General features: G+C 43.1%; 1 long non-coding RNA gene across 1 annotated transcript in view; it reads left to right on the top strand.

The window, feature by feature from the left end:
- Positions 1-17,868, top strand: part of LOC311255283 — a 68,065-nt gene extending 50,197 nt beyond the window's left edge. Inside the window, exon 3 of the long non-coding RNA XR_014622351.1 lies at positions 17,544-17,868. This is a non-coding gene — a long non-coding RNA (uncharacterized lncRNA). The remainder of the gene's footprint in view (positions 1-17,543) is intronic.
- Positions 17,869-18,154: the final 286 nt, after the last annotated feature.

Below are 18,154 nucleotides of genomic sequence, written 5' to 3'. Positions count from 1 at the left end.
TTCCTGGTTTAACAAGTATTGGTTTAGTCTGATTACATAAAGTTTCATGAAATATGATGAAGTTATATGTTGTTATAACAAGACGAGTTTCTTGTTAAAAAAGGATTTATTCAGTAACAGTAATAGGACATGAAAATTATCTTTCCTCCTTCTCCTTCACCGTCTCCTTCTTCTTCTTCTGCTTCTTCTCCTTCTCCATCTCCTTCTGTTCCTTCTCCTCCTTTTTCTCCTCTGTCTCCTTCTTTTCCGTCTCCTCCTCCTTCTCCTCCTCCTCCTCCTCTTCCTCCTTCTTCTTCTCCTCCTTTTTATCTTTCTTCTCATGCTTCTTCTTCTGGGAACTTTTTTTCCCCCCTTACCCATCATATCCATCATATCCACCAAAGCCCTTCTTTAAAGTCATCTGTCTATTTATTTTTCAGCTGTGATCTCTGGCTGTCTGAAGAATATCTACACTGTTTGCTCTCTGTCTAATCTCATTTCTCGCCAACTGACCTTTTCTTTCTTGCTGTTGGAGTTTTACATGTGACAGTCCAGGGCTTGTATGAAACATATTAAAACCAGGCAGCCCAGTCTCCAAGATATCATGTTAGCTGTGAACATTTCTGCAAACCACAGATACGTCCAACATTGACATTAATACCATGATCGTAGTATCCAAATCAGGTATTTAAAACCAAACCATGATGTTTTCCTCACCCTAACCAAGTGAATTTTGTTCCTTAACCTAACCAGAGCATAAGCACCGTTTTGTGACAAGAGAGAAATAGAAAATTTAACCTAAACAAGTTGCAACTTAAAGAAATATTCCTTTTTCACTTATCTGTGGTTTTGAAAAAACATACAGTACGTAGCTAACATTTATTCTGGCGATTTGGTGGATCCAGGAATATAAATTATAAACATTTTTACCTCTGGATTAGAACCCAGAAGTTACAGATTCTCTTAAGCTGTTCATGAGCAGCAGAAAACAATCAGAGATAATGTTTTTCATGCCTCTTTATGTGTGTGTGGATGTGTTTGTGTGGGAGACTGTGCATCTTAATCAAATAAATAGCCCAATAACACCAGTATGTGTTCCTTCCCTTGCGACAACAGGCATAATGCAGCAGTAATGGACGCTGTTAACCTTCCATAATGTCCGCTGCCCTCCAGGCCTACATGCACAGATGATGTACAAGCAGACAAACACACACACACGTGCGTGCACACACACACGCACCCACACACACACACACACACACACACACACACACACACACACACACACATTCCAGACAGCCTCACACTGTCCACTCATGTCAAAAATGGCTCCTGCAGTCTACACGAGTGGCCTTGAACAGTTTGTTCAGTTGCCCGTCTGCTCAGCCATTTGGAGCTCTGCTTGTGTCTGAAGTCCTCACAAACACACGCACACACACAGACACACACACACACACACACACACACACACACACACACACACACACACACACACACACACACACACACACACACACACACACACAACTCCATTGGTGCGCGGGGACACATGCATAAAAACCACATGCACTCATTTCTACAACAGCGCACTGTCTTGTGCTAATTTGAGCTTTATGTCATCATCTCTGGACACAGACAGTGTGAGTGTGTGTTGATCATAGATAAAAGCCCAACATGAAGTAAATGTGTGTGTGTGTGTGTGCCTCCTCTGTGTCAACAGGCTTCACAGAGTTATAATGAGCACCATCTCCGCCCATGTAACTGCAGCCACCGTGCCACCATGTACGTGGACTGTGAGCTCGATGGTAGTTTTCTTGCACCTGCTGACAGAGGCGCCCCGTGTCACCCACCTGCAGTCACTTAGTGGAAGAGCCAGAAACCTCAATCATGTTCAGAAGAATTGACTTTTTACAGAAACTGGCTTACAGTATCTGTGCATGGCATGTGTGCATCCTCCTAGTTTGAGGAGGGGGAGTTTAAGATCTTTGATCTGGTTTTATCCATTGTAATGAAAATGAAATGATGGTGTGAAGTTGGTGATTTATGCAAACAGACTCATGTGAATTCAGCCTTGTGACTGTATTCTAGTGAAAAGCACCCGGCCGAGTGAAGATGTTTCACAAACCGGAGTTGATATCTAACCAGTAGAAGTAGAAAGAGTCATGAGCTGTAACTCGCCACTGCACTGCGCCCAGTAAGGCTGGAAGAAGAAGAGCGTCACACTGTTGTTAATCCCGTCGGATAGAGTGGCTGCCTGTGATGCCGGTGAGACTGTGTACAGACATTGCCACATTTTACTTGTATGATGCTCATGCTCGTAAAACAGTGATTATCTGTTACATTTGGTTTTGAAGTGTGCATGTGAAAAACCTCTGTTTAGAGGGCCATGATGTAGCTGCACAGTCTGTCCAAGAATTAAGACACCTTACCCCTCAGCGTGAACACGCAAAGTGGAGGCCTAGGGCTAAGTGTGAAGACTTTTTAAACCCTGCAAACGGTGATAGAGGCCCTCTCTCCTGCTTTATTACCTTCATTTGTTCATCTTGTCACACCAGAGATTGGAGATCCAAGCCCCAAATCAGAGGTCATCCTGTCGACCTCTGCTTCACCAAAACCACCTGGAGTCATTCTCGCAATTGAGTCGTTTGAACCAAAAAACACTCAGACGTTTCCATCCCAATTCTGGACCAAAGAAAACCAACGGCACTGTGCAATCACACTTAATCATTCTGTCCATCCTGCTTTTCCTTCCACTCCTCCCTGTCCTTGTCAAACCCTCTTGTCTGGTGGCTGGAGAGGTTTTCATGTTTCCGTCCACCTGGCTCAGCGCCGGGTGACGGTTTAATAGCGGCCAAGATTCTGTCAGACCGTGAGTGTGTGCTTGTGTGTGTTTGTATGAACATGCCAGAGAGAGACTGACAGGCAGACCTCTGACAGAGACCTGACACTGCTCATCAATCTGAACCACACACACACACACACACACACACACACACACACACACACACACACACACACACGGCCTCAGTGGTATCATGTTGATAACCTTTAAGAAGCTGCCAGATCCTCATTGTTCTACAAACCCCCTCTGAACCGGTGTGTGTGTGTGTGTGTGTGTGTGTGTGTGTCTGTCAGCAGTGTACATGTATAATATCATGTGTGTTCATTACTGATGCTGTGTACAGCTCATAAAGCTGTTTGTGTACAGGAGAACTCAGCACAAGTAATTGCTTGTTCTCTGTAATTGCTTGTCGTTTGAGTTTTCCGTGCTGTTGTTTAGAATGAAGCACGGGTCTGAAGGGTTCAGAAAATTGCCAATTCAAAAACAAGGCACAGAATAGTTACACACAGACTTCACTCGACACTATAGGGCTCAGTGGAAACTTGTTTGACAAGCCCATTACCGGAGCATTACGAAGAATATCTTCTCATTTTCTACCTGCAAATAAATCCACCTCCTATTCGCTTTAATGATCTTGTCATCCACTTTTTGTCTAAATCGACCTCCTTCTAATTATTTTATTCTTTGTAACCTGCTCTCCTCATCTCTCGGCCCCCTCCAACCTCAGGCTGCTGCAGTGGGTTAGAAGAGCCTCCGACTACAACTGAGACAGAGAATTTACCATATTAATCACATGTTGTAGAAAATAAGGTAATGAAGTCTTGCAGTGTATGAGACAGTTGTTCCATTCGTTGAAAAAGAAGAAAAACAGACTTTCAAATGGGACGGTTCACCATTTTCTATTGAACTGTACTGAGAACAGGTCTGATAACGTTATCCTCGCCCGTGTCCGTTTGTTTGTTGGTTTGTCAGCAGGATTAAACAAGAACTACTGATTTCCACAGGACGATGGGTCTCAGACCTGCACACCGCTGGTTATGAAGGTTGTGATGCATTATGAATTGTTGCGTTTTGGTGTAATTTATCTCAGTAAATGTATCAGTCCATCTCTCCTTTGCTGTTGGAGTTTGACACACTCGTAGGGACTTTATGATGCATTTAGATGCTCATCTTAAACTTTGAAATCTACTGCGTTTTGTATGACAAAGGTACATCAACGGGGAAGTCATGGTGCGTTAAAGTGCACCTCATAAACTCAGAAATCTATACTCACAAGTCCAAGAAGGTCGTTTAAAATGGGAAAGTTGAATTTTCCTTTGAGTTGAAATACATAGTTCCCATCTGTAATAACTATCCTGTTCTTTCACTACAGCACTTTTAATAATTAGAAGTTAAAACAATAACCGCATCCAATTCAAAAATTCTATTAAAAATTCTTCTCAAGTTGTTACCAACAAACTCAACCATATTCTTGTACAAAAGGTCCCAAGCAGATGGAATGTTTGTATTTGTTTTCTAGTTTTATTGCAGCACCATATATCTTATTAAAGCCTTGAGATGTGAAAGGTGTGATTATTTTATAATTGTATTTGTGTTTTATAACTGTGTGTGTATGAATGTAGTCGGATCCCAAGAGGGTGGCACCCAGACAGAGCAGTCAGTGTCAGACAATAATAGACAAATACACAAAAACACACAGAAACATCACAACACGTTCACTCTGAAAAACAAACATAACACTATTGTTCAACATACACACACAATTACAACACAGAATACAATAATTCCACATTCAGCTGAGATATAGACACTATTACATACACACACACACACACACACACACACACACACACACACACACAGATAGACACACACTGTGAGTGGTGGGGTGCTTCATTAGTCCTGGTTAATAAAGTGTAAAGGATTTTCATTAGTGCTGACGAGCCAGCTGGCTGAGGACAGAGCTGACTGACAAGAGGTCAGAGAGGAGGAGGAGGAGGGATGATAGAGGGATGAAGGGAAGAGGAGAGGAGAAAGACACGAGGAGTCAAGTTTATTTATAAAGCACTTAAAGAAGGACACATGGTGGTTGACAGGCATCACGACAGGACAATGATGAAGATGAAAAAAGGATGGATGGATGGAGAGAGAAATTAAAGGGAAACTTAAAAAAGAGAGGGAAGGAGAATCACTCAGAAAAAGGATGGAGGGGCAAACGTGAAGGACAGTAATAAAAAGATGAAAATAAAGGAGGGAGGGAAGCCAAACATGAAAGGAAGGAGGGATGATTAATGGGGAAGAGGGGAAGAAGAGGAAGGAGGGATCAAGTCAGGAAGGTACAAGAGGAAAGTAGGAGAGTCAGAGGTGAAAGGAGAAAAGGAGGTTGTAGGGAAGGAGAAAACTGTAAAGCGCTCTGGGATAAAGGGATGGATGGAGGAGAGGGAATACCTAAAGGGAGACCGACAGAGGACACAGAGCTGCAGGTGAAGTCAGCTTTGTTTACATCACAGAGCCCAAAGGAGCAGGGCAGGACTCTTTTTTTTCCTTCACCCTGATTCTCAGATTTATCCCAGAATTCACCTCTGCATTCAGGAAGCGACCTTGGGTTTGTCTTTGGTCACACAACTTTGCGATTATGGCCCAACCACTTAGCCCACCCCTCTGTTTTACGAGTTCACGCCCAGAGGAAATGTGTCCCGATGTTTGTTGAGACAGAGGAGCAGGATGTACAATCAAAATGTCCCACTGCTAACAGCAGCGAGTACTAACAATGTCCATGCTCATTGTTTATGTTCATTATGATAATCTGAAAAAATAGATGTTTTCTTGTGAGTATCTTGTGTTGTATGAGATATTCTGTACACTGATACTTCTGATTTTTCCTGTTCTGTTCTGTCATTCAGTCACTGAGTAGCACAAAGCACTAAAACAGTGCCACTGTGGCAGCAGCAGCCTCGTTCAGTAGCTAATGTTAGCAAAGACGCACCAAAGTTAAAGCAAAGAAGCAACTGGTTCGAGTCAGAGACAGATCCAGCCCACCAGAAGAGGTCGATGTGGCCAAGATTTGGGCCAGTTCTGGTTTATTAGCTCAATTCTTGGCTGACATCTGCCCTTGCCATGTCCTGCTTGTGGCTCAGACCTGGCAAACAGAAGCAGACCGCCCAAGTGCCATCATTACAAGTGGTATGTGGGCCAGATGAACGTGTCTGGTGTGGGCCAGATCTCAGTAATGGCGATTTCAATATTTGGGCTTCCAGCTGGCCAGCGAGAGCAGCGTTCGTGACCTTTTTCAAGTGGCTGCGAAGGGTCGACTCTTTCAGATATCGGTCTACTCTTGCCCCTGCCTGAACTAAGTTTAAAAATACCAAATAATCGTATATAATTCTGGTCATGTAATAATAGGACTAAATCCTGCATTTTAAATTTAAAAGTGAGAAAGTGAAAGGATAGCAGACATAGAGCTGGACAGAAGGACACATTTTTGTCATTGTCATTCAGGGGTGACACAGTCCTGCTGGCCCAGACACACTAAGAGACAGAGAGGTGTGTGTGTGTGTGTGTGTGTGTGTGTGCATGTGTGTCATTGGGTATAACAGTGTGTCCTTCCAGATCCAGACAGGACACAGTCTGACCAAAGTCACCTCCTCATGACAAACAGCTTTCAGACAGCCTCTGTGTGTGTTTGTGAGTGCACGTGTATTAAACCGTCTCATTACGATGACGCACGAGCATCTCTGGGGTTGCGACAGGAAATGCAAGAAGCTGCATTCAGAGTTAAACTCGAAAACATCATCAAGAAAAGAGAAAACGAAAGCAAACATTATAGACCAGGTTGCAGCTGCTGCAGCATCCCCTCAAATATTGACTCGCACAAATCTTTTCTGGGACTTTAAATGTAGACGGAGCAGGATGCAGGAAGAATTTTCTGTGAGCGTAAATTCCTCCGTGTGAGTTCTCAAGTGATTTGCTGTGAAAATACTCTCCCCCTGCCCTCCTCTTCCTCCTCCTCTCCCCCGCCGTCTCCAGCACAGTTTACGGCCGCAGCTCCTCTGTCTCTATTTTGATCTGTGGAATGAGTTTATCCATATTTAATGATCATCCTAATGAAGCTTTCACCTCCTGTTTGCCTGCGCTCCATTTTCCTCTCCTGCCTCTCGAGCTCAGACGTTTTGTCTAACAAAAAACACATCAGCTTTCTGGTTAAAAAAAAACAAAACACTGCAGGGATATAAAACTGGAAAAAATGATCAGGTATCATGTGTGTGTGAGTACGTTACAGATGTGTGTTTCATGGATTTGTGTGCTTTTTTTGCACGCCCTTGTGTGTTTTGGTGCATGCGTGTGGCCCATTACTCCGGGCTAAATGACTAAAGGGCCCCCATGGTGCCCGTTGAGATGCCTGGCTAGAATGATGGGTTCCTGGCTCGGATGAAGGGGTCCTTCAGGCGGTGAGCTCGATGACAATGATCTATTACAGTGGCAAAGGCCTGTCCCTGAGGTCCACACACACACACACACACACACACACACACACACAGAGAGAAAACACAGTCTTTCTCTCTGTGTTGATCTTGTTTACGCACACACACACACACACACGCACACATTCAGGTCCTTCACTAGCACTCATCCATTATTTAACATGGAGAACTCCCATCGAGCAGCGTGGAGGTATGGGGCAGAGTCTCTGGGACTGAACGCACTAATTAGAACAGTGAATGGAGAGATTGGCTGCGGAGGAAAAACGGCATGAAGGGGAAGTGGAGAGTTGTGACTGACTCGGATGGGGGAGGGAAGGGAAGGGAAGGGAAGGCAGAAGGAGGGGACAGCTGAGAGGGAAGTATGCGGAGAGAACGCAGCCAGAGATCATTTTTAGTGTGACAGAGTGATGAGTAAGAGATTTCATTGAGGAAATGTACGGCTACATGTGGATTGATTAAACAAGGGTTTAAAGGACAAAATAATAATGGAGTCTTTGAGTCCTGCTACATCTATTTTAGACATTGGAGTGTTGAGGATGAGTTCAGGAGTCTCACAGCCTGAGGAATGAAGCTGCTCTGTAGTCTGGTGGTACGGCTCTGTAGTCTGATGCTTCTGTATCTTTTTCCAGAGGGCAGCAGTCTTTGCCTCCTTATTACTAAAAATCAACAATCAGCTCCTTGGTTTTGCTGATGTCGAGCATTTCCTCCTCATATGAACTCTCACTGTATTTATAATACAGCCGATGATGTGGCGTCATTCGCATACTTCACAATAGAGTTCTCCTGATGTCTGGGAGTGCAGTCATGGGTGTGCTAGGAGGGGGCTGAGCACACAGCCCTGGGGGGCTCCGATCTAGAGGAGGTGTGACTTTCAAATCCCAACTCTCTGGGGTCTGCTTGTGAGGAAGTCCGATTTCCAGTTGCAGAGCGTTGTACTTAAGCCCAGATTGTTTAGTTTTTTCAATCAGCTTCATGGTTGACATTGTGTAAAACGTTGAGCTAAAGTCAACAAACAGCATCCTGGTGTAGCTGTTCTTATTTTCCAGCTGTGTGAAGGGCAGTGGATATGGCAGCCTTTGTGGATCAGTTGGTTCATCTTTTTAGGGATGGGTGGAAGGAGATCCGAGTAGTTAAAGGGAGTCAACTGAAGCAGTTTGAGGATCTGATCAGGACACTCCTGCACAACCGAAAAGTCGGAGGAGCCCCTTGGCAAAATTAGTGTTTGTGGGCGTGTGTGTGTATGTGCATGCGTGCGTCAACATTGGAGGAGGCCCATTACTCCAGGCTACATGACTGAAGAGCCCCCATGGTGCCTGTTGGGATGCCTGACTGGAATGATGGTTCCTGGCGCAGATGAAGGGGTCCTTCAGGCAGTTGGCTGGATGACAAAGATCTGTTACCATGGCAAAGGCCTGACCCTGAGGCGTCCTCACACACAAAGATGGAATCAGATAAACATCAATCTAAGTGATGTCTTGTTTAGTTTTTGTGGAGGCTGTATCGCACTGCGTAGAGCATATTTTCAATTATGTTCTCAATTACAAATGTCAAATCTACCACAAATGTGTCATAATTTGATGTAATTAAGAATGTAAAGATGAAAACAGAGAGAAAACAAGAGAATTAAAATGTAGAGACGAGGATCAACTTAGAAGAACTGAGGATGTGTGTATAATTACACGTCTCCGTGTGGAAATGTATAATTTGTGCGGGTCACTACATAATGAATGGGGTCAGCTGATAGAGTTGGTGATGGAGACAGGAGATGTCAAAGGCTACACTTGGTCATACTGTCCCTGCCTCTGTGTGTGTTTATGTGTGTGTGTGTGTGTATGTGTGTGTGTGTGTGTGTGTGTGTGTGTGTGTGTGTGTGTGTGTAGTGATTGGGAGATCTGATAACTTTCTCAGAGACAGAGAGGTCAGAGGTCACTGTAACCAAGACTCTCAGAGGTAAAGATAGAGACATGGATTGTGTGTGTGTGTGTGTGTGTGTGTGTGTGTGTGTGTGTGCGTGTGTGTGTGTGTGTGTGTGTGTGTGACCTAGCTCAGCAGATTATCGGTAGACCGATAAATAATGAATAACTTTTCCTCCACCAGTGTTTTTTCTGTAACCCTGGAGACTGATGCAGGGCAGACGGAGAGTTTTCTGTGCAGGGATATTTGTTCCGTGCTCACGCTCAGTCTGGTGGAAAGGCAGAAGAGAGGGCAAAGGTCGAGACTTTTCACCTTCTCAAAAGTCTGACATAATGAAGAAACCTTACAAGAGCTCAGTCCTCCCTCTCACACACACACATGACATGCCTTATTGGAATCAGACAATTACATTTACTCAGTGCACAGGGCTCACATGTCGACCAAGATCAAAACTGAATCCTTCTTTCGTTAAAGACTAATTTTCTACAAACAAGCCACATTATTTTAGTCAACATATCTACTAATGATGTGTTGAAGGTGCAGTGTGTAGAGTTTAGAGGGGTCTTTTAGCAGAAATTGAATATAATATTCATTATTATGTTCTCAATCGTACAGAAGCCCTGAGGGGCAAGTGAAGAAATGTTTTTTTTTTTTCTGGCGATCCACTTTCTTAGTCTGATTTAAATTGTTTTCTCTCCTGCGTTTGTGACTGGAGAACTGGTGGGGGAGAAGTTTTGCCAGGATAATGTTTTAGGTTTCTTAATTATTATTTTTTTCATGTGTGAAACATCTTGGGGAGAAAATCATTTCAGGGGAAGAAAAAAAAAGTCATGTGTGAATCCCAGTGAAAAAAAAAAAATGTGTGTTCAAGTCCATTCAGACTGAAGCCCAATCATCACGTTCCTTTTAGTTTCAACATCACATATTTACCAGGAGGTGTGAATGTGTTCATGTGTTATAATCAGTAGAGCTAAAATCACCTTATAACTTGAATGATGTTGTGACAAGAAGACTCTGCAGTTCGCAAACATTTTTTGGCAACATTACAGAGTAAAACTCTAAAAAAGATATTTTTTGGGGGAAACGCAACAAAAACTTTTTAAGTTTCTGGCCAGAAACGGATCACGTACACACGACTGTGATGCAACTCTGTAAAGTCTCAGTAAAGATAGTTTTGAGCCACAAAAAGCACAACTTTTAATGTCCAGCACTGTTTACTATTTCAAGCAAATCCTGACTGTCCCATGGCAACACAACAGTACATCTTCAAACATCCAATTTAGATCTGAGATGAGAATTTTGGCTCCGAAAAAATGCACGTTACTGAGAGCTCCGAACTCTCCTCTGAGAGCCACAAACACTTTGAAAAATACGCATACACACACTACTGTGACATTCCTACATTATTTTGTTTACCTTGCTAGAATAAGACCAAATATCTCATTATCTGCTGTGCACTCTCCCACATATGAAAACATATACACGTGCAGTTGGTTGTTTGCCGTTAATTTCAACTCTTTGTTCGTCGTTTTAATTCCACTATAAGCACTTCAGGAATGTTGAGCTGAAGCCAGGTGGTGCTTGGTAGCTGCATTCTCTCTGGCTGTGTGGCCCTCCTTGGCAAGAGGAGCGCTTGTTTTGTTCAGCTTTCTGCTTCCTTTTTGAAGAGACGGGCTCCCTCTGAAAACGCTCCACACACCTGCTGGAGAAGATAATGAGATAGGAGTGTGCGATTGGACACCCTCGCTCATTTAAATGCTAATCTGCTCTTCATTTCTCTGCTCTTTCCTTGATGACAGTAGGGGTCACTAACCAGGAGGCCATTTGTTTTTTTGTTTTTTTTTTATTTTCGCTTTTCAGAGTCAGACAGAGCGTCTAAATCCTCGGTGCTGAATATCATAAATATAAAGTTCTCTAGAGTTGACATAACTGTAAATGACAGACTTCTGAAAATACAATCACAGCCAAGAGCAGAATGGGTGTCAGTCAAACTTCTCAGTGACTTGTTGATGAACTTTCTACATTTTTAAATAATTCTCAATGATCAGAACCTTCCTTTCTGCAAACAGTGGCTCCTCTATGACCTATATTAGCAAACGAGACCATCGGTGAGAAGACTGGGTATTTATTTATAGTTATTCTTAATGCCTGTCACTGGGTCAGATTCCCTTTGAAACACAGACGGGGATGTTAACATTTTTCCATGCGGAGTTGTGCAGTGATTGGTTTGTCAGCCAGTGAAAAGGAGGCAAGTTTTTTTCACAGAAGTTTATTTTTGACATAACATTTTGTGGTAACATTTTTTAATTAGCACTAAACAAAATGTGCAGCTGGACCTGGTGTGAATGTAACTAGTTTTGCCCGCGATCTGGTCCTGAGACATCATAGTGAATGTTGCTCCAGGACCATCATGAACAAGAGCGTTTTTGTAATGTCAAAGCTTTGCAACTCGGGAAAACAGACCTGGTTAACATTGTGAAAGGTTATGTTTTAACCCACACCATGTTTTTCTTAATTTTACCAAGCATTTTTGTCGCCTAAACCTAACCCTCGCTCAGAGGTCCATAAAATCCACAAAAATATCTTCGACAAGAGATAGTTCTGTACCCTTTCGTCGCACTGCCATCGGGCACAGCTTTCTCTGTGAACACTCTGCCGGACCACATGAAGAACTGTAATTCTGTCAGCAGCTTTAAAAGCAAATCTGGTGAAAGACACTCAGTTTTGAAACCGCTGATCTTATATCACTGCGTTTAACTTGAATAATGTATTCTATGTGTGTGTTTTTTGTGTTTGTGATGTACTGCTCTGTGTTTCTGTGCTATGTTTGTTATAGTTTTTTTTTTTGTATGTGAAGTTTTAATTATGACCTGCCATGGGACTACAGGTGTAAATGAGCGCTAAGCTAACGCTGGTGCGATGCATCAAATGGCAACATTTATGTTTAGTATTGTACATGGTCCCAGTACAAATAAAATAAATTATATTATAATTAAATAAATTGTGACAGAAAACTAAAAAACAAAACAAAAAAAGCTGAAATGAGTGTTATATTTGACTTTGTGTTCAGGTTTATTCAGACTGAGCCCCAGCTGTCACATTCCCCGTGGTTGTATCAACACAAATTTACCAGGAGTCCTTTCTGCTGCCATCCTGTGCGAACTCTTCACATTTTAATCGAATAATTGATAAACCTAAAATAATCATGTGTAAGAGATGAGCAGTTGTCTCAAGTGACTGTAAGTTAGGCTCTGAAATTTACTGAGAAAAGTGAACATTATGATAACATGTTCAAAAAACAAACCCTGGTCTCTTATCTGAGAGCCCTGTAGCCCATTTTACCACATCAGCTTGTTCTGAAACAGACTTTGACGCTCATCATGAGTTGAAACGATGTTCTTGGAACAACATTAGTTATTACACCACCAGGTCAGTATCAGATAAACCCTACTTTTGCAATGATTTGGTCGGATACAAAAGTAAAGAAATTTGTATTTTCGAATGTTGGGACTGGATGAAAAGTCACAGGCTCGTCCATTGAGGAGTTGTGGAGATATTTCAGATATTTCATGTCTGTTATGCTATGATGACACTACAAAGACATGACTGTTCAGGAAGTGTTGAAATGTTGTAAACTAGTTTTATTTGATGCAGAAGAGTGAGAATGACTTCTCTCACTGCTGCAACGTTCACATCAAAATGATGCTCATGTTTCTGTGAGGATAACAAAGTACTGATCAGAGTTTTATTAATGAAAAGAGGAAACTTTCAGTGACGTGTGGAGTTTCTCTCGGCTGTCCAGGCGTCTCCACCTGTCTGAGACTGTTTCAAACGGTGACCTAAGAAACTGTAAGTGCTCATGATTCAGGGATAACATGCTCATAATCGGTGCACGGTGTCTGCCTGCTGTCACAGTAATGATCCCAGTCAGGTTTCAGAGAGTCTTCAGACGAACCCAAGCAGAAATATCAGGAGGGCATTTAATGAGACAGATATTACTTTCAAATTAAAACAGTCGCTGTCTTTTCCTCTGCCTCCTCTCCCCTGTTGCTCTCTGCTGCTTTTGTCTTGTCACTCTCGCTCCTCTTCTCCAGCCCGTATTTCTTTCTCTGGGTCGCTCTGTGTCATTTCAATTAAGATACCGAGTAATTAAATCTGTTTTTAATGAAAGCTAACTGCCGGAGTCTGTGCACGGATCAGTGCACACAGGCTGTGTGTGTGTGTGTGCGTGCCCGTGTTTGTGCGTGTGTTTGTGTAGACACACTCGGCACCGTCCTACAGTTTTTGCTAGTGCTTGCAGGTGTATACTCAACACCATTAAGTTAACTGCCTCGTGATCCTTGGACATGTTGATTTAAATGGTGTTTGGCAAACAGTTGATGGCAGCAGTATTATCACAGGGAACAGTCGGGAAAGTTAGCCTGTGTGTGTTAATGGAGCCCCTGTGGAGTGTGTGGAGGGAATGATTATTTTATTGCTTTATATTGATGCACATCTTCAACACATGCAAAGATCTGTTGAGTGTTTATATGCTATGTTGGGTTGTTCAGAACCAAAAGATAGAGATTCAAAGGCTGTCCCGAATACTATTTTTTTGGGCTGCGTTCATAATTAACATTGATATTCAAAGCTTTAGAGGAAAGGGCTACATCACCTTATCTCTGGTGGGTAATTTACTTTAATTCTACTTAATCTTTCTTATTTTTGTGTTTACTCTCTGCTCATCTTGCTCTTCTCTGCAGTTCTCTTTCACTTCTGGTCTTTTTATTGCACATCAGCATTGCACCAACCCTTGTCTTTCTGCTTCTCCCTCCCTTTATGCATCTGCTCTGTGGACTTTCTTCGTCAGCAGCATTACGATCGGCCAAAAAACACCTGTGATTCTGTTTTCGAGCCGCGTGTGCAGACGGTTTATTGTTAAAGATGCAGCCTGTTAATACGATCCAAACCAGCTCGATACCATACCAGGTACACTCAACAAGATTTTACAAAACAGCAGCGGCTGCCAGAGTGAAGTCTATGTGTTGTCATGTGCAGACCTAAGTGAGGGAGAGGGAATGGGAGCAGCTGCAAAAATTTTAAATCAATATGTGGAAGCCGTTGATATTGTGTTGATATTGTGACTGACAAATAAATGAATATAGGCAAACCCTGTCCCATTTATCGTTCTGCAGTGATTTTGTTGCTGATTTATTTCTAAATAGAAGAGTGCAGATCTCCTCCAGGCTAACAGTGTAGATGTTAGTGAAGATAATAAAAGCAAGGGTTTATTCATCTTTTATTGTGCCTCAGTATAATGGATCATGACAGATCAGGTACGAAATTAATCTGCAGATGGTTCAAGATGAGACCAAAGTTTTCTATGGATGTCAGTTTTTGAGCAATGACAGGCTAAATAGGACAAAATGCGGCCTTCAACAGACCAGGTAAGGCTTGATTTTAGCCTGGGAAATTGCTGGAAATGCTGGTTTGAGGATGTGTTGGACCAATCACATGATCCCCTCCAGGCTCAATCATTAGTTGCCCTCTTTGTCTCCTATTTCACACGTTGCAGGGTTTAATTTGACTGGAACTATTAGTTGACCCCTTAAACACACGACTGCCACACTGCTACAGTACTAACGGTCCTCAAACTGCGTCTTACCAAAGCAGCAAGGACAGAGTTGAGGAAACCAAAGTCACAATTTGAAGTTAGGCTCTGATCTATGAAGCATCAACTTTAAGATTTCTGTGGAGGTCTTTTCTGACATCTGTTCAACACATAACACTGAAAGCGAACTTCTATAGCCAGGCAAGACAGTTTGATGTGACAGGCTGGTAAACAACATGAAAAAAAACCTCTGATAAGATCTAGGACACTAGATTGTCTGAACTGCAGTCTATAAGAAAACGGGTAAATGAAAACATGAACAAACGCTCATGGTGAGGCAGAAAAAAGGCAGCGAGCGGACCAGCAGGCTGTTTTGCTGCAAGGCAGCAGATGAACCAGTGGCAATGGCCTTGAATTAGATGCTTCTGGCTGGCACGTCTGCTCACCGAGATTAAGAACGGTGCCAAGCAGCAGCGAGGGCCTGAGATATTCTCACAGCAACACAGGGCAGACTTTGAGAAGAACCATGATACCTGGGAGAACACTGGATGTTTGCTGTGCTGGCTGGCATATCAGCCAATCATGTTGTTGCTCTGACACGTTGAGCATGGAAGAGGAGGATTTAATGCAAAAACCAACACATTCTCATTCCCAACATGGCGAATACGGCAGTTTAGTCAGTAGCTAGTTTTAAGATAAGGCCAGAATTTTAGTTTAAAATATTGAAAAATGTGTGAAAAAAACAACAGTGTCTATGTGTCAACGTCTATTTTCTGTGTTGCGGAGATGTCTACTGAAGTTAGCATGCTATCGTAAAACACACTTGATTCAGATTCGACATAAACTAAATAAACTCACCAAAACAGTCTTTGTTTTTCTTCTGGTCCCCGTCTGCTGTGTCTTGTCATTCCAGAAGTCATAGTCCTGCTCAGAGCTGCTGTAAATCGCCTCTGTACTGTACACCCTGTATTCAAACTGACCTCTGTTGGTCTTCAAGGCGTTGTTCAGTCTTCAGTTGGTTGTCCAGTTGTGTTCACTCTCACGTCAAGCGGCCAAATCCAGTTAAGCTGGGCCCCATCGCCCGTGGTCACACCCCCTGGGATCCAAGGTCACAGTTGAGGCGAAGTCTAGGGTCCCTGGCTCCACGGCTTAATGAGCCATGAGCTATTTACCTAATAGTAGCTAGCTACAGCCAATAATAGCTAGCAAACAGCAGTGGTAATCGGTCACTCTGGTGATATGCTGCCGCTATGGTTTGGAGCTACCCTCGAACTCTGGCCATATTCTACTAATTGTAGAATTAATTTAATTCCTTTTATGTCTTATCTGAAGCACTTTGAATGACTTCCTTGATGAAAGGTGCCAAAAAAGATTAATTTGCTGTGTTGGCTTGCAAGAAAACTTTAACATCTTCAGCTGCAGCATGGATTTGGACATATAGATGACATTGACATTCTGTTACTGTGCAAAACAACAGCACAGTGAGAATACCATGGTGCTCCCTGTCGACAAAGAAAGAGCAATATTTATGTGCAATCTAAAATTATGTAAATACTCCATGCCACACTGTACTTTTCTTCCTTCTTTTTCTTTTGCTGTTACTTTTTTAAACCTCAGGCACAACTTCTCACTTTTTCCCTCTCTGTCCACCTCTAGCTTTATCATTCTGTTTTCCTCTCTCCTCCATCCCACCATCTTTTTTTCCCACCTTCTGGGCTCAAGATTTAAGCAAGGGATGATGGGTACTGGCAGACCCAGACTTCTGGGTAATGGTGCCAGGGCTTTAGTCCCATGACTCGACAGCGATGGCCTCTCACTCGTGTGTGTGTGTGTATTTGTGTGTGTGTGTGTGTAAACATGAACGTGTGTGTACCTCACTCCTAGATAAATCCATCAACACATTTGGCATCCGGGCAGCTTGAGGATTGTGTGTTCTCCTCTCTGCCCTCTCTCTCTCTCTGTCTCTCTCTCTCACTGTGTGTGTGTGTGTGTGTGTGTGTGTGTGTGTTGGGCAGTCCTCTGTGCTCCTTGGGGGATCAGAATGAGACATGGGCATAAGGAGCTAACATTCCCCCGCAGGGCTGCTCATGCCAACACTCCTTCATATGCATGAGATTTGCCGTAAGCCAAGTGTGTGTTAGTGAGTGTGTGCGCATGTGTGTTTTTCGTCACGCGTTTCTACCTCTATATCTGTGCACTCCTTGAGAATGAATAGATATTTCTCTTGAAAAACATGTGGTCTTTATATATAAGGGTTTGCGTGTGTGTGTCTCTTGGTTATGTGTAAAAGTATGCATACATAATTTTTGTGTGTTTGTGCGTGTCAAGAAAATACACGCTTGTACTGTATGTGTGCCTTGCATTATTCACTTGTTTGTCATTTGTGTGTATGTATACGTCTCAGTGTGTGAGCAGGTAAGTGTGTGTGTGTGTGTGTGTGTGTGTGTGTCGTTGTGTGTTCGTGGAGCCAGATTGAAAGCTGTGTGTTCCAGGCCCCGAGGCTGTGTGCTCCAAATACAATGTCAGAGTTATGGAGGAGTCATGTTAGTTGCAGACATGTGCTGGAGCTCCTCGTCAGTCACATCTCTTAAATGAGATATTACATTAAAAATGCTAATTCTGCGAGCTTGAGCAGCTTCAAACTTCTCAACACAGCCCACCAGAGACACGCCCCCGATGCTGACAGGTTTGTTTGCTGACTGTCCATCTAACCGTCCATTTTCTTGCACTTTTCCAGGGTCGGATGGCGGTGGTAGCAGTGTATTCAGGATGCTCCTCTACCTAGCAATGCTTTCCAGCTCCTACTGGGCGATCCCAAAGCGTTCCCAGGCCAGATGTGATACAAAAAATCCCTCTGGCAAGTTCTGGGGCTTCCCCCGAGGTCTCCTCCCAGTTGGTTGTGCCCAGAAAACCTCCAAAGGAAGGCGGTGACACCAATCAGATGCCCAAACCACCTCGGTTGGCTCCTTTCAGCACAAAAGAGCAGTGGCTCTTCTCCAAGCTCCCTTCGGATGTCCGAGCACCTCACCTTGTCTCATCCTACTCATGAAACTCATTTTAGCTGCTTGGAAATAAGCTACCAGGAAATCGAAAGCTTGAGAGGAACTGAGAACGCACGTTTGAACCCAAAAGCACAACTGAGGACAGTTCAGGGCTTTTCTTAAAGTCAAAGTCTACTATTCACTATTAACTATTCACAAGGGCTAGGCAAAGGCAGTAGTCCAAAACAGGGTCAAAAACACAAGAGATCAAAAACCACAAGAGGGATCATGCTGATAATACAGAGAGACAAACTGGCGACAGTGACAGAGACAGTCCAGCACACAGACTATATACGCAAGAGGGAGA

The sequence above is a fragment of the Pagrus pagrus genome (assembly GCF_965226575.1).
Source record: "Pagrus pagrus genome assembly, chromosome: 3".
Lineage (NCBI taxonomy): Eukaryota > Metazoa > Chordata > Actinopteri > Spariformes > Sparidae > Pagrus > Pagrus pagrus.
Note: the sequence above shows the minus strand (reverse complement) of the source record. Positions and strands in the feature narration are given on the sequence as shown.